Source organism: Thalassophryne amazonica, chromosome 18 (genome assembly GCF_902500255.1).
Source record: "Thalassophryne amazonica chromosome 18, fThaAma1.1, whole genome shotgun sequence".
NCBI classification, from domain to species: Eukaryota; Metazoa; Chordata; class Actinopteri; order Batrachoidiformes; family Batrachoididae; genus Thalassophryne; species Thalassophryne amazonica.
Window position 1 is genome coordinate 55,507,928 of NC_047120.1, and position 25,887 is coordinate 55,533,814.

At 40.3% G+C, this 25,887-nt stretch overlaps 1 long non-coding RNA gene across 1 annotated transcript; it reads left to right on the forward strand.

Annotated features, from left to right (window-relative positions):
- The first annotated feature begins 813 nt into the window (after positions 1-813).
- Positions 814-23,349, forward strand: LOC117531066. The gene is made up of 3 exons (XR_004566513.1): positions 814-896; positions 8,508-8,514; positions 23,339-23,349. It is a non-coding gene; the product is annotated as an uncharacterized LOC117531066 (long non-coding RNA).
- Positions 23,350-25,887: the final 2,538 nt, after the last annotated feature.

Here is a 25,887-nt window from a genome sequence, read left to right on the forward strand (position 1 = left end):
TGATGTCTTCTCGCAACTCAAACTAAATCCCTTTTAGAGTTGTTTTGATCTCATAGGGAGCTATGCCAGGAGACTAGGGAGCCTGATGAATCACAGGAGTGTTGTGTTTGGCCAGGAAAGCCTGAATCAGCTGAGTATAATGGGCGGGTGCATTGTCATGATGGAGTTTCCAACTTTTAGCCGCCCACAGATCTGGTTGCATCATGAAGGTGACATAGGACCTCCCGATAATACTTTTTATTAATATTTTGGTCTTCTGGTGAGTACTCATGTTACACCACCCCACAGGAACCAAAGACAACTGCAAACATGACTTGGACATTACTGCACACCTGCTGTGCTTTGTGTCCTCTGTGAGGTTGGATGTTTCCATTGCGATGACTGAAATTTAGTTTCCGGGTCATATGTGTAAACCCATGTCTCATCACCGGTAATGACAGTGTTCAGGAATTTAAGCTCGCTGTTCATGCATTCCAGATGCAGTTGCTTCCGCGCCACCGTTACTCTGTCAAAATGGAGCGTACCAAACCTGTGCTTATTCCCACCTCGTCTGCAAGTACTTGGATGGTGATACGACGGTCATCCATGACCAAAGTCCATATTCTGTCAATCACTTGGTCATTTCATCTTGTGGATGGTCTAATGGAACTTTGCGCTCCACTGATATGCACCCATTTTTGAAAGAGTTAGCCACTGTTTTGTTTGCATTATGCTCATTACATTATCGCCAAAAGCCAGCTGAATCTCGCGAATGGTTTCCACTTGGGTATCATCAAGCTTTTAACAAAGGTTGGTGTTAAGTCGTTCCATTGTGTTACAGCAAATGAGAATCCAACAGGTGCTCAGTACAAGTCTTCACTCTAAGGCTGACTGCTAGCAACTGATGCGCTCTGTGGGTGGGGTAAAACTCCCGCACGCACAAGAAGGTCCCTACACCTCCCCACCAAATGACAACTCATACACTTCATTTGGTCCATGGGCGTGAAGTAAGGTCTGATACTTTTTGAATGCACCAAATGAGTCACGTTTCGTGCGGCTTTTTTTAATTTTACTATTTCTAATCCTACCCCTAACCCTAATAACCATAACCTAACCCTCTCCCTTCTCCTAACTATAACCCCACAGACTCCCCTCACCGCGTCACCCCCACATTTTGTGCTCCCGTCATGAAAATGGTACTTTCGTGAAGGTATCAAGAACCAATAAATTTATTTTCATTTTCATCATGCCATCACTTAATGGCGTGAGATGGGGTTGGTATTCCAGTGAAGGGGCATGAGGCACTTAAACTTTTCCGAGAGGTAGTTAAAGAGATTATATTGCGCAAAATTGTTTATTTTTTATCTATATACCAAAATTATTGTTGTCAGGTGATTTAAAAATTAATCTATTAATTACAAGGTTTGTGATTAATCAATCAAAATTAATTCAGGAATAACCCTCTTGTGTCTGATTTGCGCTACATTCATGCTGGATTTTATGGTTGCAGATTGAGTCTTACCAATGATGTGCTACGGATATTTGCGACCGTAATCCAGCATGAACAATCGCAAATCATCAAACACAACAGAGTTATTCCCATTCTAATGCAATTCCATCGTTTGCAAGGTTAGTTTTCTGTAAGTAATTCAGTCGGCGAAAGGGTGTGGTCGGCTCATCAAAGCTTACCGTAGCAACCGCTATATTGACACCTGCGTAGCAAAGCGGTCAGGGCGCGGAGGTATACATCAAATGTGAAACGGTTTGAATATTTTGACACCGTCTACACACAATTAACCAATCAGATTTGCCGAACAAATGTAATTGCACTAGAATCGCATTTAATCGCATGTATAATTCTTTATTTAAATAGTGTAAACATATGAGGTGGGCAATGGTTCAAAACCTGCCAGTAGAGTTCATGTGATTCAGTGTTTGTACGAATGCCAGATCAGTCTTTAAATACGACATTCTCCAGTTTTCACCCCAACTCCAACCAACCAAATGATCACATGATGGGCTCACTAACCCGTAGATAAGATCTACAGCTCCCTTTCAAACCCGACACGTCCTAGACATGGATGGTGCTGCAGAGGAACACCCTGCTCCTGATGGCTCCTTTCCTCCTATGTTCCCCATCTTTACCCACCAAGCAAACCCCTAAACCACCGCAACTTCTCCTAACAGAATCTTGAATGGAAAACAAAGCGGAAACCACCCAGAAAGAATCCTAACGTGTGTATTCACTGTGACCAGTCCAATGTGCACGTGTGCAGTAAACATGTTGTTTAATCAGCTAGGTTGGATGGATTATCTTGGCAAAGGTGAAGTGCTCATGAACACATCTGTGAACAAAATTCCACAGAAATAAGGCTTTTATGTCCAAAGAGTTAGTTCTTTTACTTCAATGGGAACAAAATCAAAAATGTTGCATTTGTATTTTTGTTGCATACGTTTTACAGAAACTTGTGGTTCTCATTGAGTGAAGAAAATGGAGTATGGCCCTTTAAAATGAGATTTGGCCACTCACTGTCTTTAATTCATGGGGCAGCGTGAACAACAACATTAATTATATCGCTGTAAATAAGGATAATTAAGGTGGTCCTGCTTGCTCTTCAGTTTTTCCACATCATTAAAGCAAAGCGAGCTCCTGTTCGCAGAGGATAGCGTTGCTCATCTGATGAGGTCACCAAAGAATTAAGATCACAAGCTAAATTTTGGGTTCACGTTTGTTAATGCAGCTTTGCCGCACAGAGGACCTTGCTGCTAACTGGAAGTGTGAGATGTAATAGAAATGCTCCATGTCATTGTCAGGTTGGTGATATTTGAACAGAGGAGAGAGACGGTGTTTCTTCTTTGTTTTGGACAGGTTTCATCCAGTCTGCACTTTGACATTGTGTTGAGTGTGAAAAGTATAAATAATTTGGTGAAGTGATGTGAAGATACAAATAAAACTAGAAGGGCAAACAGATCACGCCTGCTGTGTTTGCATTTGATTTTTTTATTTTTCTCATTGTGAGATGGTTATTCATCTCATCTGTTTCTCTAACATTCTTTAATCCTGGTCATTGACTTTTAATCGTGATCACTAATCTTTGATCTTAATTTGTGGTGCTGCTGAATCACCTTTGACTCTGAACCTTTGATTTTGCACTTCCTTCTTATTGTTGGACTTTGATTCTGAATCACTTTACTTCGATCCCAATGATCCTAACTGACCTTTAATCCAGATCGTTTAAATTTTGTTTGTGATTGCTTGACTGTTGATTCTGATCATTGAATTTTGACCTTGTTAATTACCTTTTAATCCTGATCATTCACCTTTGAGCTTTGATTAAAAACCTTTCAAAGATGATCTTTAATCACTTCTCATTAATTGAATCCGATTTCCAACCTTTGATCCTATCATAGAACCTTGACCATGATAACTCAGTTTTAATCCAATCATTATCTTTGATCGTTATTTATAATCCTGATCACTCATCTTTGCTCTTGATTTGTAATCATGATTACTCTGTGATCCAAAACCTTTAGTACTTGATATTTGATCATCTCTCCTGATCCTGATTTGACCTTTGATACTGATCTTTGAACATTGACCCTTATAACTGATATTTAATCTCACTCATCTTTTCTCTGTATTTGCAATCCTGATCACTTATCGTTGATACAAAACATTTCATACTTTATCTTTGATCTATTTTCCAACATTCCTTGAGCCTGATTGCAGACCTTTGATCTTTATCACAAAACTTTTACCCTGATAACTGACCTTGAGTTCCGATCACTCGTCTTTGATCTTGATTTGTAATCCTGGTCAGTTATTTTTGATCCAAAACCTTGAATACTTGATCTTTTATCTCGTCTCCTGATCCTTGTTGTTGACCTTTGATCCTAATAATTGAACTTTGACCCTGACAACTGACCTTTTTACCGATCACTTATCTTTGATATTTATTTATAATTCTGATCATTCATCTTTGATCTTTCAGCTCTTCTCTAATGTTCCTGATTGCTGACCTTTGATCATTAAACTTTGATCCTGAATGATGAACTAAGATCCTGATTGCTGGTTGATATGATCCTGTATTCAGGGTCAAAGGAAATAGGAGCAAAGATCAAAAGTAGGAACCCTCCCTTGATCTGAAATCACATTAAATTTAAATTTGTTCTTCTTTTGACAAGACCTACATCTTCACCAAATTTCACTAAAATCTTTGTCTTTTTTTAGATACCCTGTTTACAACAAACAATCTAACACACATACAGCATTGAAAACATGTGCTCTTTGTTTGTTTACAAGTAACGTCTAAGCTTACCCGCCATCTGAGCAAGTGCATTGGTAATAGTGGTAAAAACAAACATCTCTCAAGTATTTTGATGATAGGAACCTATATTCGTTTGATCAAAGTATGACTTAAAAGTCTATATTTAGAGTAGCCAATTTAGCTTAAACTTGACATTTGTAACTTTAAAGTACAAAAACCTCAGCCTTCATCCACATCTGCCCTATCACCCATCTTCTCTTCTTTCTTACATTTTCTTCATCCTCTGTTCTGACCGTCACCACTCCTCCTCCACATAGGCTCCTGACTCTGCACCTCCTGCTCATCCATCCCTATGTTTCTTTGCTCATGAATCCTACAGGATCTCTAAGTAGGACTGACGTAGTTGCATGGGACAAGTGACGCAGACTACTTCACGAGAGCAAGCGGTGAAAGATACCAGGGGGGTATTAGTATTGAAAGGGGACACAGAAATAGCAGGCGATTAAGGGCGATGCATAAAGAGAGGGAAAGCGAGAGGAGACAGACTGATGAATGAATGTTTGTGGATGCCACGGCAAGGCAAATGCCAATTTACTACACCAAGCGGCTGTTTCAAATTGAAGTGATGTCCTGAAAGAGAGAGCTGGGTAGGGATCCAAGAAGATTGCAAGCCCCTGTTGAGAAGGGCTGTAAAATCTATACTCAGACAAATAATTTAGCCATTACCTGGCAGTAGTGGTAGTGGTGGTGGTGGTGGTGGGGGGGGGGGGGGGGGTGTTCCGTGAAGTGCGCAGTGCTAAGATAGCTGCTGCAGACTTTATGCATGAACAGATATAGTTGACAAAAACTCCAGGAGTCGCCTCCATGCAGCAGGACTGTGAAGAATGATTCACCCCAAAAGGCTTTAACTAAAGTGGGGGGATGTAAATGTGCTGCATTACATAACAGCCTGTTTGTGCTCTCGTTTAGCTATAATCCTTGTTTTCGTGTCGTATATAATTGCTTTTGTGTTTTGATGCACTGATCTGTGATATTGTGCACAGTGATACTCGTGTAGTTCAATTCATTTTATTCATGCAGCACCAGATCACAACATCAGTCATCTCATGGTGCTACAGATGAGCAAGGCTTAAACGTCACCCAACTCAAGAACAAGCACATTGCTGAGAGTTGTCAGGGGAAAAGTTTGTCAGGTGTTTTAATGATCGGTAGAAACCTCAAGTAGACCAGACTCAACGGGGGTAACCACCTGCTTTGGCCATACTAACAAATAAAACTAGAATGACACTGAGACAATGCATTATATTTTTTTAAGTTGAAAAATCTTGGATCTAACCTGCTATTTGCATCTGCTTCAAAATTCATGTTTAGATATTTTTGTAAACATCTGTAAACAAAATAAAAAATTGTGTCTTTAGCATTGTGAGATAGGACATTTTTCAAAATTTATCAAGAGATGATGCAGATATCTTTTTTGTCGGCGGGGGGGCATATGTACAATGGTAATATCTGAGAAATGTACCATACTGTAAGTTCTGGCAGGATGACTCAGATTTCAAAGCTTTCACTGAGATTTACCTAATTACATCTGTGATCTCAAATACGGAGCATCTGGTCCCCAGTTTCAGTCATCAACTCACAGCCAAATGGAAATGTGCACATTATTTAAAAAGTGTCGGTTCCAACTCACCTCTCTGCTGCTTGCAGTCGCTGACTTGCATGCTACCTCCTCCGTCCTAGTGCCAGCCCTTTAGTCCCTGTCCCTGTCAGAACCTGCCTTTTCTGATGGCAGGATCTGAGCTCTATGTACCCCTACACCCCATTGTGACTGATAAACAAAGTGCAAAAAGTATCCTTGGTCCACCCCTTAACTGGATCCATCCCAAAAGTTAATGGTCTCTTCCCTAGCCCATAATCCACCCTTCCACAAAGTTTCACAAAAACCATTTAGGTAGTTTTTGCATAATCCTGTTAACAAACAAACTGTGCTGGAAACATGATCTCCTTGGTGGAGGCAATAGTCATGATCCCTCACCCCCCTTTGCAAGATTGCAACATTGCAAGATAAGGTATTTTTTCAACATTTTCCTGAATTTCTTAAGACATGATGCGGAGATTTTTTGTGGGGGTTGGGGGTGTGTACAGTGCTGATATCTAAAAACAGGTGAAATTATTTGTGGATTGTGATAACAATCCACATTTTGTGGATCAAGAATCAAGATCAGATGTTTTTCTAAAAGATCTGTGCTCTATCACTTGAAGAACTTGTGAAATTGTTGAGAAATGGACATTCTCACAATAATAAAGAAAATGGGGGAAAAAAATGTGTTTCTAATCGGATACACCCCAAAAACAGACACCCTCTCTACTTTTAAGATTAGGCTTAAAACTTTCCTTTTTGCTAAAGCTTATAGTTAGGGCTGGATCAGGTGACCCTGAACCATCCCTTAGTTATGCTGCTATAGACGTAGACTGCTGAGGGATTCCCATGATGCACTGTTTCTTTCTCTTTTTGCTCTGTATGCACCACTCTGCATTTAATCATTAGTGATCGATCTCTGCTCCCCTCCACAGCATGTCTTTTTCCTGGTTCTCTCCCTCAGCCCCAACCAGTCCCAGCAGAAGACTGCCCCTCCCTGAGCCTGGTTCTGCTGGAGGTTTCTTCCTGTTAAAAGGGAGTTTTTCCTTCCCACTGTAGCCAAGTGCTTGCTCACAGGGGGTCGTTTTGACCGTTGGGGTTTTACATAATTATTGTATGGCCTTGCCTTACAATATAAAGCGCCTTGGGGCAACTGTTTGTTGTGATTTGGCGCTATATAAAAAATTGATTGATTGATTGATTCTTTGGCCCATACACCCTTCCAACCTTCACAAAAATGGGTGCAGTAATTTTTGCATAATCCTGCTAATAGACAAAAAATACACAAACAAACAAACACCTAAACAGCACTAAAAAGATCACCTCCTTGGTAACACAAAGTAAAAATGTACCATCTATAAGCGTGACAAGCTGCTCTTGTATACTGAATGAGGTACTGTGATTCAATCTCTGGAGCAAAATGTAACAGTAATGAACCATTAAAATGGATGCTAACTGCTATAAAACAACAACAACAAGAAGAAGCTCTACATGTGAAAGACATTCTTTGTCTTAGAGAATGAGTGAATTAAATAATCATGCTCTCAAACTGAAAGACCATGCTCTTTAATAAAAAGTGGAAATACAATTTCATTCTATTTGGCACATCAATTGCTCGGACTGTGTGAGACAACAAGAACAGCATCGGCAAATCAGATCATCACTCTAAGATAATATCTTAGCCTAGCTACAAATGCTTCGAGCTAAACAATTAAGTTGCATGTTTACATCACCAATGATCATCTGTTCAGTGGCCAGAAGCAACCCAATCTTACGACATTTTGTGATGGCATCATGAAAAGTACATAAATCTATTGATTCATGCTCCCATCACAAAAATGTGCCACTTTCGTAACGGGAGCACAAATTTGTTTGGTGGGTAGGGTAGGGTTTCAAATAGTAAAATAATAATAATTAAAAAAAACTCATGTCATGAAAATGTGACTCATTTCGTGATAAAATAGAATGGAGTCTTTATTGTCATTGTACATATACGAGGTCTGTTAGAAAAGTATCGTACCTTTTTATTTTTTTCAAAAACTATATGGATTTGATTCATATGTTTTTACATCAGCCAAGCTTGAACCTTCGTGCGCATGCGTGAGTTTTTCCACGCCTGTCGGTTGCGTATTCGCCTGTGGGCAGGCTTTGATTGAGCACTGGTCCACCCCTCTCATCGTTGTTTCATTGCGAGGAAGTGGCGGAATGATTTGGGCTTTTTTTTCCATCAGAATTTTTTCAGAAACTGTTAGAGACAGGCAGCTGGAAACCATTCGAAAAATTTATCTGGCTTTCGGTGAAAATTTTACGGACTTCACAGAGAATAAGGAGTGTTACTACAGCTTTAAGGATGGCCCACAATAGCACACGGCGCGCCGCGCTACGCGCCGCCATCGACTGACAGAAACCACCACATCATTTCTAAACGGATCGCTGTGTGGAGCCGGGACCGTCGTGTGCAATTTCTCTGGTTATCACAAGAGCTGGACATCAGCCATTTTCTGGCAGATTTCACTTTTAACAAGAGATTTTGTCATGGAAAGCCGCGCGGAGGCTACGAGCATCACGACCGATTCGCTGATGAAGCAAGACAAAGGAACACCTCCGTTTCGGAGTGTTAGACGACAAGTTGGGACATGCCTATCTCGGCTTTCAGTGCTTACCAGTCGAGTGAGTATAAGAGAAATTGTGGAGAGCTGTCATTTCGTGAGGGTTTTTTTTTTTTTTAAAACTCACTATTACTAACCCTACTCCTACCCCAACCCTAACCTTAACCATAACCTAACCCTACTCCTACCCCCAACCCTAACCTTAACCATAACCTAACCCTACTCCTACCCACAACCCTAACCTTAATCATAACCTAACCCTAACCCTACTCCTACCCCTAACCCTAACCAGAACCCCCCCCGCTTCACTTTTATTTTCATGCAGTCATCATGGAATTTGTTACAGTCAATTCGTGAGGGCATGATGAAAATGAGGGCGCTTTTCATCACAATATCACAAACCAGTAGATTAATGTATATTTCGTGCTGCTGATTCACGATTTGCCGTGAGACTGGATTGAAATTACACATTTTTCTTTCTCACACTCCTCACATTGCATTTTTGAACAGATGCAATTAATGCTCCCATGCTTTTGGACTACTGTATCAATATTGCAGCCTCTGTGAGGTCATTTGCTCCCATTTAGATATGAAGTGTTCATTCTAAACTTCTGAAAACACATTGCTTTGCTGTTACGGGTAATTATGCACTAATAGATTGTTATGAATCCTATATTCCATTTCTGCTAATAAACACCCCTAAATGCTACACACTGTAGCTTTAATAATTGATATAAATTATATTCAAGACATATTCATTGACTTGGAAATGTTCATGTATCCATCCCCTGACTTGTCTAAAGAAACCTGGCTGTAAAAATGATGTGTATGGACAATAATCCTAATATTTACTATGTACAATTACGTATGACTCTGAAAATGGAGGGAATATAATGGCAGTGATTCACAAATGGCTAATGTGGTATTTTGTTGAACCCTTGAATTAAAGCTGAACTGTTACACTTCAGTCTCATCTTGATTGTTTCATTTTGACTCCCCTGTGGTCATGCACAAACATCAGTTTTTAAGCTCCTCTACATTAATGTGGCCCATTACCCTTCAGCACCAAGGACAGCACACCTTTAGTGCACTTCAGAGCATGCATCTTATTGGCTGCTTCAGGGAACAAGTGCAAAAAATAATTAAGAGGTTTACGCTCACAGAAAACACTTTAAAGGCCGTACCTTATTACATCAGGAACAAACAGCACTCAGCAGAGTTCAAGTGTCATTGCTGCTTTCCACCCAGCACAGTTGTCATTTTTATGCCTAGTGCCTGTGTTGTTTTCGCAGAATGTTTCTTGAGAAAAGACCCCCGTAAAGAACATTTATAGGAAAACTACATTTTGCATGTGATCAGTTCCCTAACATGCCCTCAAAAACCTAATGAAATTGCTTCAACTTCTAACTACTTTGTCTCTCGGCTGCTCCTGTTAGGGGCGCCACTGCAGATCGATCGTTTCATCTCACCCTGTCTTCTGTCTCTTCCTCTGTCACAACAACCACCTGCATGTCCTCCCTCACCACATTCATTAACCTCTTCATTGGCCTCCCTCTGCTCCTCCTGCCTGGTGGCTTCATCCTCAGCATCCTTCTCCCTATATACCCTCAGTCCCTCCTCTGCACGTGTTCAGACCATCTCAGTCTCGCTTCTCTGAGTTTGTCTCCAAACTCTCCCACCTGAGCTGTCCCTCTGATGTGGTCATTCCTAATCCTGTCCATTCTCGCCACTCTCAAAGAGAATCGCAGCATGTTCAGATCTGCCTCCTGTCTTTTTGTTAGCGCCACCGTCTCTAAGCCCAGTACAACATGCTGTTCTCATGTCTGTCTTGTAGACTTTTCCCTTCACTCTTACTGATATTCTTCAGTCACAAATCCCTCCTGCCACCTTTCTCCACCCACTCCACCCTCCCTGCCTCTCTTCTTCACCTTTCTACTCAATTGATCCCAAGTATTTAACCATGTACTTTCACCACCTCTACTCTTTGTATTCAGTCTTGCTCTTACTGACGTCTTCCCCTGCTCTCCAGAGCGATCTCCCACATTTCCAGGCTAACTCACCTGCTCTGTACTCTCACTACAGATCACGTCATCTGCAAACATAGTAGTCCATAGAGACTCCTGTCTGATCTCATTTGCCACATCTTCATCACCACTGTGAACAAGAAATGACTCACAGTTTATCCTTGGTGTAATCCCACCTCCACCTTGAATTAATCTGTCAATCCTACTGCACATCTGGCAGCTCAAATGAATTAAGTTCTTCCAAATTAAGTAACATGTCTTGCACATATTACTTGCTGAGATACATTTGCATCAGTCTAATCATATGCATCTCCCTTTTCAGTATATAATCCTTCCTTGTTTTCTCTGCAATTAAATATACCCCTTTGAAATTAACGTCACTGTCTTACAATGCAATCTGGCACAAGCAGCTCAAAAATAAATAAATAATTCCTGGAAGCTGCTGTCTTTGTCTTTGCGTCTAATAAGCAGCATTTTGAACAGTGTCAAGAGGGTGAGGAACCCTCTGACACCAAACAGCCTGTCTCCTTTATTGTTATGGGTCTCATCTCTCATTAATGGTCTTTTTCTTATCTTCAAAAGACAATGACAGGAAAATAAAGCAGCTTCTGAATCCTAAGATATTTAAATGACCGGTGGAAGAAAGGGCAGAAATCACGATTCACAGGTCTAAAAGGAAAGATGATCTTCAGGTTATATAATGTTGAAATTTTCATTTAATCATCAGCCTAATATAGAAGGGAAATGGGGGGAACATTTCCAACAGAGTCTGCAAAAAGCAGCAGCCCACTGAAGCTCTGACATCATCACTGAAATCTGAAAGGCTAAATCTGATCGTTTCTCAAATGTCAGTTGTGATAGATGTCTAAATATATTCTAACCGTACACCCCTGCCAGGAATCCAAACGGAGAATACAGGTAATCTCGGCTTTAAAAAAAAGGTTTCACTGAGGTGAGGTGTCTGTAAATGAGGCCCACTGAACATTTTTTTTTTTTACACATTTTGTTTACATTCTTCCTTTAGCTTACATTTTACTCTGGATGTTATTCATTAAAAAGCAGCAGTTTACAGCTAAGTGCCATCTGTCCTTCATAGAGTCGATCCTGGCACCGCTTCTAACAAGCTTCTATAAATATAATCAGACATACGTGATGGAAACACACACGTCTGCACAGGCTAAAGAGGCAGGCGGGATTCTGACATCACTTTATGGACATGATGACAATAGCACCTGCAAATTTGATTGCCCATATTCAAATGCATGCTTAAAAATATAACACAATGCTAAAATGCCCTCGTCCTTATGAACATTGTGTCCTTTATCATTTGCAGTTGTTTAATTATTAAAATCCTATTGTCTTACCTACAATTTGTATATGTTCAATAAAGCCCCTCTATCAACCAATTAAAAACAATGTTTAAGTTTTAAAGTGCAAATCGAGGAATATTTGTAGATTACCCTCTGTGCATTTGCAAGTATCAATGAGACAAATTTAACTCCATAGGAAGTTAGCTTTGAGTTAGCAGGTTAGCATGCATGCTAACGTCTGCAAAATGTCTTGTAAATGACTCCAGAGGTGTTATCAGGTTACAAAAACACTGTTTTCAGTTTTAGAAGTGTTTATTTCTCACTAGCGTTTACATAATATATGACGCAGAGGTTATATTTACACACAAACGAAAGAGTTTTGCAGCTGGCTACCGGCCTGTGATGTCACCATGCTAACATCCACAAAATGACTTGTAAATACGTTCAGAGGTGTTATTAGGTTCCAAAAACACTGTTTTCAGTTTAGAAGTGTTTATTTCTCACTAGCTTTTACATAATATATGACAGAGGTTATATTTACACACAAATGAAACAGAGTTTTGCAGCTAGCTACCGGCCTGTGATGTCACCATGCTAACATCCACAAAATGACTTGTAAATAAGTTCAGAGGTGTTATTAGGTTCCAAAAACACTGTTTTCAGTTTTAGAAGTGTTTATTTCTCACTAGCTTTTGTTACATAATATCTGTGCTAATTCTTTATTTTATGTTAGCTATCAGTATTTGTCTATGTTATTTGTTTGGAAGTTCTGAGAAATATAGGTTAAGTTTCACTTCCATCATATGTCCAAGTTTCAGACACAGGGAGAACTCCCCTGTTGGTGAGAGCCAGTAACATTAGAAATGTGAGAATAAACCACACCCAACACTCACATTATATAAAAATGTTGTATAAGCTACTTCGTGTGCCTTCACAAGATGGACACTGTTTGTGGGACACAGGTCTGGTTTTTGTCGTGACCTTTAATAAACTAAAAATAAGAAATACATTGGCTTGGTTCTTAGTAAGGGGTAGTAAATTACATGAAAGAACCGGGTAGAAATAACACTTTTACATAATATATGACAAAGAGGATATATTTACACACAAACAAACAGAGTTTTGCAGCTAGCTACCAGCCTGTGATGTCACCATGCTAACATCCGTGAAACGTCTTGTAGATAAGTTCAGAGATGTTATTAGGTTCCAAAAACAGCGTTTTCACTTTCAGAAGTGTTTATTTCTCACTAGCTTTTACATAATATATAACAAGAGGATATATTTACACACAAACAAAATGGAGTTTTGCAGCTAGCTACTAGCCTGTGATGTCACCATACTAACATCAGTGAAACGTCTTGTAAATATGTTCAGGGGTGTTATTAGGTTCCAAAAACAGTGTTTTCAGTTTAGAAGTGTTTATTTCTCTCTAGATTTTGCATAATACATGAGAAACATGTATATAAACACACAAAACAAAGCGATTTTGGCGAGACCAGTCACTGATGTCACGGTGTAGCTCTACTATGACTGGATGTCACTCCACTCAAAAACAAAACTGAACAGATTGAAACAGAATGTGACTTTTTTAACCACTTAAAATACCCTTAAGTAGGTCAAGGTTAGCTATCTTTGTACTTGTCCAAGGTCTGTGTCCCAAGAATGTTCCCTGTGATTTAAAACTGAGCACAGAGAGACGGACGGACGGACAGATGCAAAGCCTTCGCAGTACCCGATGGCCATATTTGATGGCCTCGGGTAAAAATTAGCAGGATGTATTTGTCAGAAGGTGATGATTAAGGGAATAACACACACTGCTGCACTTCCTGTCCTCCCTCGGGATCTACAGATCCTCATCAGCAGCTCGACGTGCTCGTCTGCATGATTGAGTTCCCCGAGGCCGTGCGTCCTCCCTTGTGTGTCTGTCTGCGTGGCGGAGCAGCAAACCGAAGGCCAGATGTGTTAGTGAGTCTCCGTCCTGTTTCACTGTCGCTGTCTGACCCATTTTCCTCACTCAGCCAAGGCTGTTTGGACAGCAGACAAACCACATGGGAGGAAGCGCGTAGATGAAGACAGTGATGATTCCTGCTGACACGTCGACGTACTGGGTACATGTTGCACTTTAGTGCTTCAGAGTGAGGCTCGGCGTGATTTGAAGGAGCTTTTTAAGTGAAGAATTCATGTAAGAGGAAAAGCAGGTAGACCTTTCCTACTGTGCAAGAGACCTGATAGATCTTAAGCCGGCATGCAACAATACTTTTGGGCAGGATGTGTAGGCTTGATTTCAAGATCAACTTATTCCCAACATACTGTGTAAAAGCATTTTTCTACTGTATTACATAATCAAACTGAACAATAGGTTTATAGATTTTTTAACACTTTGTCTCTTCAACTAAATGATTTTCTTGTCCAATTTCTCAAACACAGTGAGAGCTCATTTAATCAAGTTGAAAGTTAATTTCATAATTTAATATTTGAAATTAATTCAGTAATTTTGAGGGGAAAAAAATGTTTAGTTGGATCAAACAGAAACCTGGGGTGCCCGGGCCGTTTAAAAATCTAAATCTGTTTTCTAATCCAGGCATTTACTGAGCTTCAATACAGGGTCATCTGGGTCATAGGTCAAAGCAGGCATTTCTAGTCTTTCATAGAAAATGTTCAACTGGACCAAATGGAAACTTGGGGTCTCTGAATATTTAAAACAAAAATAAATAAATAAATCATAAAATAATAATCATAAAACGAGAGCACAATTTAGCAAAATGAGTGCACATTCTCTCGACATGCAAAAATTTTGCGATGATGCTTCTAGTGCTCCGTAGTTAATGCTTCAGTTTCTGACAAAGTGAATGGATGTTACATTTTTACCCTGTGTGTTTGCGAAGCAGTGATGCTGTTTTTACTGGCATGCCTGTGTGTGACTGTGGACAGGATAACTCAAAAATAGCTGGAGGGATTTCCTTCAAACTTGGTGGGAATATTACTTGGATAGAAATCTAGAGGTGATTAGATTTTGGAGTAGTTTGGTCAAAGGTCAAAGGTGAAGGTTAAGGAAAACATGGTCCAAAAAACATTTTTTGTACATCTCAGCAAACAAGAAGCCCAGATAGATGTTCTAAATATAATTATAAAATATACTGATCAGCAAAGTATTTGTGAATGATGACATATCATATGATGTAGCCATAAATAGTCAAAAACACAATAACAGACATATGTATATTTACTTTTATTCGTATCTGAGACTGCATGAATGAGTCCATGAAAAAAAAAAGCACTGAATATTTCCTACACAATATTCTGTGGGAAACATGCACGACGTCTCTGTTGAGACTGGCTTTGAAAAGTTCATGTTTGTCAAACAATAATACAAATATTCCGTTGTAGGGCAGTAGCATTCATGCCACACAAACACTTGTGCAAACAGACCAACATACACACAGTAAAGAGGCCTGTATCTACAGATATTGTCATTTAGAAGGTCTGTAAATAAATAAAGAGCAGCAGCACAGTTTCTGATACAAACACAGCCGCAACATTTTCTTTCAGATTTTGCTGTATTTAAATGTGGTTATATATCGTCATGGCTCATGAATGAATCCCGGTCCCTCTTGCCCTCTAATGAAGACCTGTGGCAAACCAAACAACCTTGTACAAGATTAAATTTGCACAACTCATTAGGCAGCAGTGATTGAATATGCAGACATGGAAAGGGTGAAGCTTATGAGCTCGTGCCCTTGCAGACAGGGAACACACCCCGGCTCTGTGCATGGAAAATCAACCTTTATCGGAGTTAAATCTGCTCTGAACATTTCCCCGTCTAGCCGGCGGCAGGCAATCCAAGTTGCAGCAGGAAACAGTCGCGTATTCCCAGTGTGGTGACCAATCAGGACTTCTGGCAGCAAAGCACCGGATGCCTGGAGCAGGTCTGATTGAAGCGATGTCCTCATAACCTTTATAATCACATTTTCATCACGTCAGATCCAAATGTTTAGTTTTTGATCATTCGACAGTTTTGTTCATCAAAAGAATCTGCAGTGAAGGTGTGAAGTAGCTGCAAAATAAAGGTCATATGTCAGCTTCCTTGTACTCATCAAGGAGCCATCACATGAGCTTCAAAAAGTGTAACCGTTTGACAAGAAATATTCACTGTGTCATTTGGCGTATTTCAAAAACACTTAATTTCTCAGACGCAATTTGTTCTCCGTATTTTGTTTTATGTAAGGATACTGTTTCATTTAGTGTTTCATGGCTTTTGAAACAGAACATGCTTTGAATCAGTGCTTTGACAGGGTTTTTCAAGCACCTTGAAACAGTTTCTGAACCAAGGAATTCATGCTCTCCATTTGATGTCACCATTAATGTGTTTCAAGCAAACATTTAATTTCCTGCTCTGACCATTTAAAAACTCGGACTTTCTCTGGGAGTAATTGGCTCATTAAAAGTAATGACTGTTTGGTGTTTCAAAACAATGAACCATTTTCTGAAACAATACTTTCATTTAGTTATTCATTGGCAAACAAAGTTCACAATGTTTGCAGGGTCACATTTGAGCAAATTTAAAATTTCGATGCAGTGTTCCTCCTATAACGGACTAACAGGTCCAAGACCAAAATAAGTCTTTGATCTAGTGATGGTTTATGAAGCATCCGGACCTTTCATGTTATCTGGGTCAGATTTCCATACACAATAAAGCTTACAACCCAAAGTTCAGGAACTGTTTTGCCATAAAGACTCAGGAAACAAACAAAAAAAAAACATTAAAAAAAAAAAATATATATATATATATATATATTTATTTATTTATATATTTTTTTTATTCATATTGATATTATACAGAACATTAAAAAAGGCATGGTGGAGGTCCCAGTCACAACAACGTAAGACCAGGTAGATCTCAAATCCTGCTGTTGGAAGAAGACAGCAGTCCAGCCTATGCATCAGATGAGGACCAATTGGTAGCGGTGGGGTGGAGGAGATAGTGTTCAGGTCAGCGACTGCAGACAGCAGAGAGGTGCGCTAGAACTGACGTTTTTAAATAACGTGCATTTACAATTGGTCTTGAGTAACATGCAAGTTACATGACAGAAAAAAAGCAGCTAAAAACCCATCCTGGACCTGGACCCACATCTACCTCATAAGTTATTCAACTCATCCTTAATGCCCTGTTCACACAGCACATGACGATAGCTTGACAAACGACACAAAGTCAAAAAGTCAAAAATCATTGAGAAAGGTGGATGAAAGATCCTGCACTTTTCCCATCACTAAAATGAAAAGAACGAAACAAAACCAAAACTATATTTCTGTGAAGGCTCTCAATTGTCCAGGTGGTTTCCATGGTAGAGAAGCTTGAATCTTCGACTGGGCCTTACAGGTGCCCACAACTACAGAGGGAAGGGCTAAAGAACAAGTTGTCCGGAAAGCCCTCACAGTATGTGGGTACCCACGATAGTCCCTGGATAAAGTGCAGAAGTCCCAAAGAACAAAGAGACCAGACAGACAGGAGACGGAGCCAAGAAGAAGAGGAGTGTCCCTCCCTTATTTAGCAGGAGTAGGGGAAAAACTACAGAGGATCTTCAGACAGCACAAAATCCCAGTTTACTTTAAACCTGTTAACACCTTGAGACAGAAATTAGTTCACCCTAAGGACAGGATCCCTAGTTACAAACAGAGCAATGTAGTGTATTCTATCAGATGTCAGGAAAACTGTAACGAACACTACATAGAGGAGACTAAGCAGTCGTTACACAAAAGGCTATACCAGCACTGCAGAGAGGGCGCCAGTGGACCTCAGTCTGCAGTCCATCTCCACCTTAAAGACACTAACCACACATTTGAGGACAAGGAAGTTAAAATCTTAGCCAGAGAAAAGAAATGGCTTGAGAGAGGAGTGAAGGAGGCATTGTATGTGAAACAGTTGAAACCCAGCCTTAACCGGGGAGGGGGGTCTGAGACACGCTGTGTCCCCTGTTTACAATGGGGTACTTAGGTCTAAGCAGTTTCAGTCTCTTGTTCATGGTAATAAGTCATTCATGTCATCAGGAGAGTTGTCAGGAGAGGCGTCAGTCCCATCGTTAGGAGGGACAGCTACCCTGTCATTAGGAGGGTGCTAACTAGAGCACAATAGGTGCTAATTAGAGCAATTGTTTAGTCACTAGCCAATAACAGGCTGCCTCTCAGTAGGAGGGGTCTGGGTAGGTTTAAAACTCCAGCTTTTGTGGCTTCTGTTATTCTTTTCTACAAGAGTCAAGACAGAAGTCAGACTACCAGAGCAAGAATTTTAGCTGAGGAAGCTTCTGCGATTTGAAGCGAAACGTCCTCGCGTCAAGCAACCCAGTCCAGTCGAAGATTCAAGCTTCTCTACTATGTTAACCAAAATTAATGACAGAAAAACGAAGCGAAGGTCGACCTCAATGCTTTAAACTAAATCAAAATGAAACATTCACAATGACAACAAGGTTTGTTTGTTGTCACATTCTGAGTTTTTGTGGCGCGTCTGTACCTTGTTGTACACTTTCATCTATTTCTTTATTTCAGCAATGCATATGCCATCTAGTCCAACAACATCTTTGATGACCAAGTACTTTCAAATAAGTCAGCGTATCCTGTGCTGTCTGAATGTCACTGGATGAAAACAACAGCTGGAGGGAAAAGGTTACTAGACATGAAGGAAATACTTCTAAAATAAATGATTTAGTATGATGAGGTGATTATGCAAAGTCAGTCATGTCACCTTCAGCTCACAGGAAAACACAGAGGACTGTTTTTAAAAGTATTCATGATTGTAGGGGAGTCAAAAATAGATAATCGTGTTGCAAATGGAAGGATAAAATAATGAAAAAAGGAATTATGGGGAGAGAAGGTTTTCTAGAAAGTCTAATTGTGCTCACTCCTCATGCATACTGTATCAGTACATACGGCGTTGTGCCTGTAGTTGTCATGCCAGCAGAAAAAAAATCTCCTGTGGGCAGCTGGTGGGAAATGAACTGTGTCTGAAATGAAAACATGGAATAATTTGTTCCCAGAGTTTCTTATTAATGCGACAGCTTTAAATCCCAGTTGTTTTAAATGAAGGTCATTCTGTATCTGAGAGGAAAAGGTCACAGTACAGATACAGTAGATGTTATACACAAAGAAATGTTCATTTTTGAGTCACTTACTTTTGAAAAAAGTTCTGATACTGAATTTGAGAATGACCAATATAGTTTCTTCTGTGTGACGTCCAATGTTTGTTGTAAGTTCCTCAAACTAATTATGGAAAATTGTGAAATATCAATGAACGTTTATCGGTGGTTCACTTGCCAGTCTATAAATTCCATTTTAAATTATTATGAAGTATCCTTGTCATGGGCATGATGCTAAACAGCATCTGGGACTGTTGGTGGCCCTCCACTTTCCAGATGGCACGCCAGCCACTATACCTTTTAGAGGTGGAGATGGACCAATTGTCTGCCAGGATGGTTGCCACAAATGTGCCAAGACAAGATTAGATTAGATAGAACTTTAATGATCCCTTGGGAAGATTCCCTCAGGTTTCAATTGAGGTTCCAGCAGCACTGTATAGCAGCGTACAGGATAAGAAGCACACAGAGTATCAAAAGTGAAAAAAATAAAAAAAAATAAACAAATACACAATATAAATACCAGACATACTGATCAATACTGGTTTACTGGCTACTACTGCTTCTCTCATTCTCATTCCCGGCCTCTGTCTTCCTGTTACTCCTCCTCCTCCCAAGTGAGGGGGGAGGAGTGTGATGGATATGGTGACACGAGGCTCCATTGCATGTGACCGGCATGACAGTACTGGGCAAAACACTTGCAAGGTTCATTCTCAATAGCATTCAGTGCCAGCTGCTTGCTACTCACCAAAGTAGTCTGGTTTCACACCCATGAAATCCACCAACTGCATCCTTGTGCTGTAAAAACTCAATAACAAAGCAAGCATGAATATCATCAAGGCTTCTTTGCAGCATATATGTTAATATTTGCAAAGCATTTGAACTGGTTAATCAGGCTGCTTTGGGTGACATCTTGTGAATATGCGTGATACCCAATATGTTGCTAGGCATCATAGCCATCCTATATATTGACACAGTTCTGTGTTGAGTAGAATCAGAGTTGGCAATGAATTATATGATTAAAATAACGCTGGACCCAGTTTTTAATTGAAAATTGCAGGAGGGAAGCTATTTTCTTTATGCCTTGTAGTAGCACGCAAAGATCGAGGTGGTCGTTGCTGAGGTCAGAAGCTGCCGTTCAGTTCACATAGGTGTCTTTTGTAGGTTTTTGACACTAATGAGGCTACATGTTGGTTTCCAACACGACATAATTACTAATTGTGTACTTACTAATTCGAGAAAATAAGAGATTGCATGCTGTGACGGCAACAGTGCCTTGTATTTGCAAGTTATCTGTTCTACAACTAGATGCTGTGTGTATATTTACACACATTTCTAAGTATAAGTACAAAACGGTAAAATTCCACATTTTGCATAGAAATGTTACTACGTACACACAAATCTGTGCTTATGAACAGCCGATACATGAGGGTCGTGGACTACAACGTCAGCTAAGGTGATGACTGGATGTCTTTTGTACTAGTTTTCACCAGTGAAAGATTAGATGCTCCTAGAAAGAATGCTTACTGCTTCTGAGAAAGCTGATAGTTCTCCAGCTTCCAGACAAGTTCCCTTTGTGGGTTGGCAGCAGGATTGGCACGCCAGCCTGGAAAGGACTACATACGAAAGGGAGAATAGATGTGTCTTTAGTCTGGAGTTGAAAGTCTCTACGGAATCTGACAGTTTTTATCTCAGCAGGGAGATCATTCCACAAAACAGGTGCATGATTACAGAAGGCTCTGTGGCATGTTAGAGTGGCCTAAGTGGTGGGTCACCCCTCTGAGTCTGGTCTGCTTGAGGTTTCTTCCTCAACATCATCAGAGGGAGTTTTTCCTTACCACTGTCACCTGTGTGCTTGGTCAGGGGGTTAGTAAGGTTAGACCTTACTCATGTGAAGCACCTTGAGGCAGTTTTGTTGTGATTTGCCACTGTATAAATAAAATAAACTGAATTGAATTAAATTAAATTAAATTAAATGAGTGGTTACTTCAAGATAACTCAGATAAGGTGACCTGCTGCACTGTGATGGAACACCAGCTACAACACTATGACCATATCATGTGTTTCTCTAAGCAATGTTTAGCACTCAAGTGCCTCAGCACTGAGGTCCTCAGCAACTGGAAAAGACCAAGAGGGCACCCATGTATCACTTGTCCATGGCAGACAGATGGAAACTTTCCAGAAGTGGGAACAGACTGATGATAGTCTGCCTGGGGTGGTTGCCAATCACAAGCCAGGGTGACTCCATCGTATGGTTGATGCGGTGATGTAGCACTAGCACCAACATACAATCTTGTCTCATTGAGGAAAACAAAGTCCTACAACCCTAATGAGCAGAAATGCACCAACAGAAACCGAGAGTGCATCCACAAAGTATTCACAGTGCTTCACTTTTTCCGCATATTGTTATGTTACAGCCTTATTCCAAAAGGAGTACATTTCCCCCCTCATAATTCTAATCATGGCACCCCATAATGACAATGTGAAAAAAGTGTTTTTTTTTTTTTTTTTTGCTAATTTATTAAAAATAGAAAACTAAGTAATTGCATGTACATAAGTATTCACACCCTCAATACTTTTGAGGGTGTGAATACTTATGTACCATCCTTGCCGGAGTCCCACACTGCCTGGGACTCCAGCAAGGACGGTTGCATTCTTCCCCTCTCCTCTCCTCCTTTCTGCTCTCTATCTCTGCTCTGACTTTCAAAGTCCCAGCTTCACCAGACTGTGAATTCTTGAAATTATGATTTGGATTAACTATGGAATTGATGAGCTGGTCTCTCAACACCATTGACACCATTTGTTTTTGACAAGGAGATCAGGGTTTGGGGACCCTGCGTGCCCAGATGGAACCTACCCAGCGGGCTTTGCTCTCGACGCCTGAGAGAATGGAGTGTGACATGTGGCTTCACTCTCTGTGGAAGATGTTGAAGATTCATTCGTATTCGCTTTTATGGTGGCAGGTTTGGTGCTGATTGGTTTGTGCGCTGCCCTGACCCACAGGAATATTAGCAAGACGGCTGCTTCTTGAATTTTGTCCCCTCATCAGTCCATCATAATTAATGAGTTGGGCAATGCTGTGTGTGCGTGAACTCTTGAACTCAAACGCAAAATGGATTCAATCTCAGAGCTAATCACTGCACTGCATAAGATTGTACTGCTGAGGACCACAGAATATTCGTCATAAATTTGGACTCTCGACGGTCAGGGGTGCAGTAAATAGAATTCTGTATCTCTCTGCCAAACATCAACATGGCAGCCTTATCAGCTCCTGAAGGCCAAATTCCCTGCTCTTCCCCCAGAAGGATCTACAGCCTTGGTGAAGGAATTCGCCCCCCCTTCTCATCTACCCCCCCCCCCCCAGCCTGCTGTTGCCTAGCAACATCAGACTTTACACACACACGGACAGAAACTGTCAGACTTTACACACACACGGACAGAAATTGACAGAAATTTAACTCATCTGTACACGACGCATGTCTCCCTCCCTCCATCCCTATTACCCCCCCCCCCCCCCCGTGTCTCTCCACTCCCCACACTCTGGCTTCCTCCTTGCCACCTCGAAGGCAGCGCAGTTTTTACTGCTGCAGCCTTCAACCCCCAGGCTGGGCGGTGCGGGCCCCTCCTGCTGTGGCCTTCACCCACTTTGCCTCAATTCGGAAGATGGACTACTTCAAGTTTAGTGCACATAAACAATGTCAAATGTATATGTGTTGTCTTTAATTTTGATGTGTGCCATTATTACGGCAAACAAGAAATAATTGTGGATTAATTGCTGTATCTTGTCTGAGGTAATTGGAGTGTAAATGTAATTGCCCTTTTTTGGGATCAATAAAGTTGTCTGAAGTCTGAAGATACTTTGTTGATGGGCCCTTCTCCCTGATCACTCAGTTTAGATGTGCAGCCAAGAGTCTTGGTGGATCTGAACTTCTTCCATTTACAAATGATGGAGGCCACTGTGCTCATCGGGGCCTTCAAAGCAGCAGAAATGTTTCTGTACCCTTCCCCAGATTTGTGCCTGGAGACAATCTTGTCTCGGAGGTCAACAGCCAATTCCTTTGACTTCACACTTGGTTTGGGCTCTGACATGGACTCGCAGCTGCGGGACCTTATATGTAGACAGGTGTGTGCTTTTCCAAATCATGTCCAATCAAATAAATTTACCCCAGGTGGACTCCATCTAAGCTGTAGAAACATCTCAAGGATGATCAGTGGAAACAGGAGGCACCTGAGTTCAATTCTGACATTCATGACAAAGGCTGTGAATACTTATGTACGCATGATTTCTTAGCTTTTATTTTTAATAAATTTTCAAAAATCTCATAAAACGTTTTCCACATTGTCATTATGGGATATTGTGTGTAGAATTTTGAGGGTAAAAAAAGAATTTCATCCATTTTGGAATAAGGGTGTAACATAACAAAATGTGGAAAAAGTGAAGTGCTGTGAGTACTTTCTGGATGCACTGTACTCCTCAAAGAATAATTTGGGTTTTAGTGTGTCTTTTGAATAGCTACAACTTCAGGTTCCAAACTGAAGACACTCCTTGGAAAAGTCTTTTTGATTAAATGAGGCTTCTGCTGCAGAAACAAACTGCAGATTGTGTGCGGAACAAACAGCACTCATTAAGAGTCCTTGGTAACTTGCAGCAGCTGTGCTTTGCAGATTGTTAGAAAACAAGAAAGTTTCAGAATTCACATCTTGCCAGATGCAACTGCTTTTTTTTGTATAGATTCTCCTATTACTGGACTGATGTACGGCCCTGATCAACCATTCTTTACTCCTTTTTTCCTCTCCTTGTCTCTCTCCCTGTTGTCCTGAAAATGTGATAATAAGAAAGGTAAAAAAGAAAAGGAAAACAAGAAAGTTTCCCATATGGACAGCTGGTGTGCTGTAGAAAACTCTCCTTTATGAAAGAAAACTGAATCTGACAAGGCCATCTCACTTTATTTTGCCACAGTGCACTTTTGTCTCTGACTTATAGTGTGATATTTTCACATCACTGCAGCACAGTGTGGATAAAACCACACATTGGGGCCACAAGAAAACTTGTTTTCTCACATATCTGCAATGACAAGACATCATTATATGGTCGCTTTAGCTTTCTCAGTGCAACAGCTGCGTTATAGCCGCCCATTTCAGCCATGTCTTTTCAGACTGTAAATTATAGCCCAGGAAATACAACCCCTGGCAAACATTATCGAATCACCGGCCTCGGAGGATGTTCATTCAGTTGTTTAATTTTGTAGAAAAAAGTAGATCACAGACATGACACAAAACTAAAGTCATTTCAAATGGCAACTTTCTGGCTTTAAGAAACACTATAAGAAATCAAGAAAAAAAGATTGTGGCAGTCAGTAACAGTTACTTTTTTAGACCAAGCAGAGGAAAAAAATATGGAATCACTCAATTCTGAGGAAACAATTATGGAATCACCCTGTAAATTTTCATCCCCAAAACTAACACCTGCATCATATCAGATCTGCTCGTTAGTCTGCATCTAAAAAGGAGTGAACACACCTTGGAGAGCTGTTGCACCAAGTGGACTGACATGAATCATGGCTCCAACACGAGAGATGTCAATTGAAACAAAGGAGAAGATTATCAAACTCTTAAAAGAGAGTAAATCATCACGCAATGTTGCAAAAGATGTTGGTTGTTCACAGTCAGCTGTGTCTAAACTCTGGACCAAATACAAACAACATGGGAAGGTTGTTAAAGGCAAACATACTGGTAGACCAAGGAAGACATCAAAGCGTCAAGACAGAAAACTTAAAGCAATATGTCTCAAAAATCGAAAAATGTACAACAAAACAAATGAGGAACGAATGGGAGGAAACTGGAGTCAACGTCTGTGACCGAACTGTAAGAAACCGCCTAAAGGAAATGGGATTTACATACAGAAAAGCTAAACGAAAGGCATCATTAACACCTAAACAGAAAAAAACAAGGTTACAATGGGCTAAGGAAAAGCAATTGTGGACTGTGGATGACTGGATGAAAGTCATATTCAGTGATGAATCTCAAATCTGCATTGAGCAACGTGATGATGCTGGAACTTTTGTTTGGTGCCTTTCCAATGAGATTTATAAAGATGACTGCCTGAAGAGAACATGTAAATTTCCACAGTCATTGATGATATGGGGCTGCATGTCAGGTAAAGGCACTGGGGAGATGGCTGTCATTACATCATCAATAAATGCACAAGTTTATGTTGATATTTTGGACAATTGAAAGGATGTTTGGGGATGATGAAATCATTTTTCAAGATGATAATGCATCTTGCCATAGAGCAAAAACTGCAAAAACATTCCTTGCAAAAAGACACATAGGGTCAATGTCAATGAGCAGATCTGATTTGATGCAGGTGTTAATTTGGGGGATGAAACTTTACAGGGTGATTCCATAATTTTTTCCTCAGAATTGAGTGATTCCATATTTTTTTTTCCTCTGCTTGGTCTAAAAAAGTAACTGTTACTGACTGCCACAATCTTTTTTTCCTGATTTCTTATAGTGTTTCTTAAAGCCAGAAAGTTGCCATTTGAAATGACTTTAGTTTTGTGTCATGTCTGTGATCTGCTTTTTTTCTACAAAATTAAGCAACTGAATGAACATCCTCTGAGGCCGGTGATTCCATAATTTTTGCCAGGGGTTGTATACACTGAATTTACTCTCTTCCTCCTCCTGATGATGATGAATGAACATGAGATGGGAATGAGGTCTTCAAAAAGTAAGAGGCCCCCCGCACACACTAACATGGCCACCACCTCCGCCCCACCACCCATGAAGACACTAACTTCCTCCAGAACACCCACAATCCCACAAATTAACTCACAACAGATATTTTCAAGAACAAATTTCCGGTTTTAATAACTACTGCAATAACAAACACAAAGAAATTAGCACAGTCTAATGTGTCATCATCCATGGACTT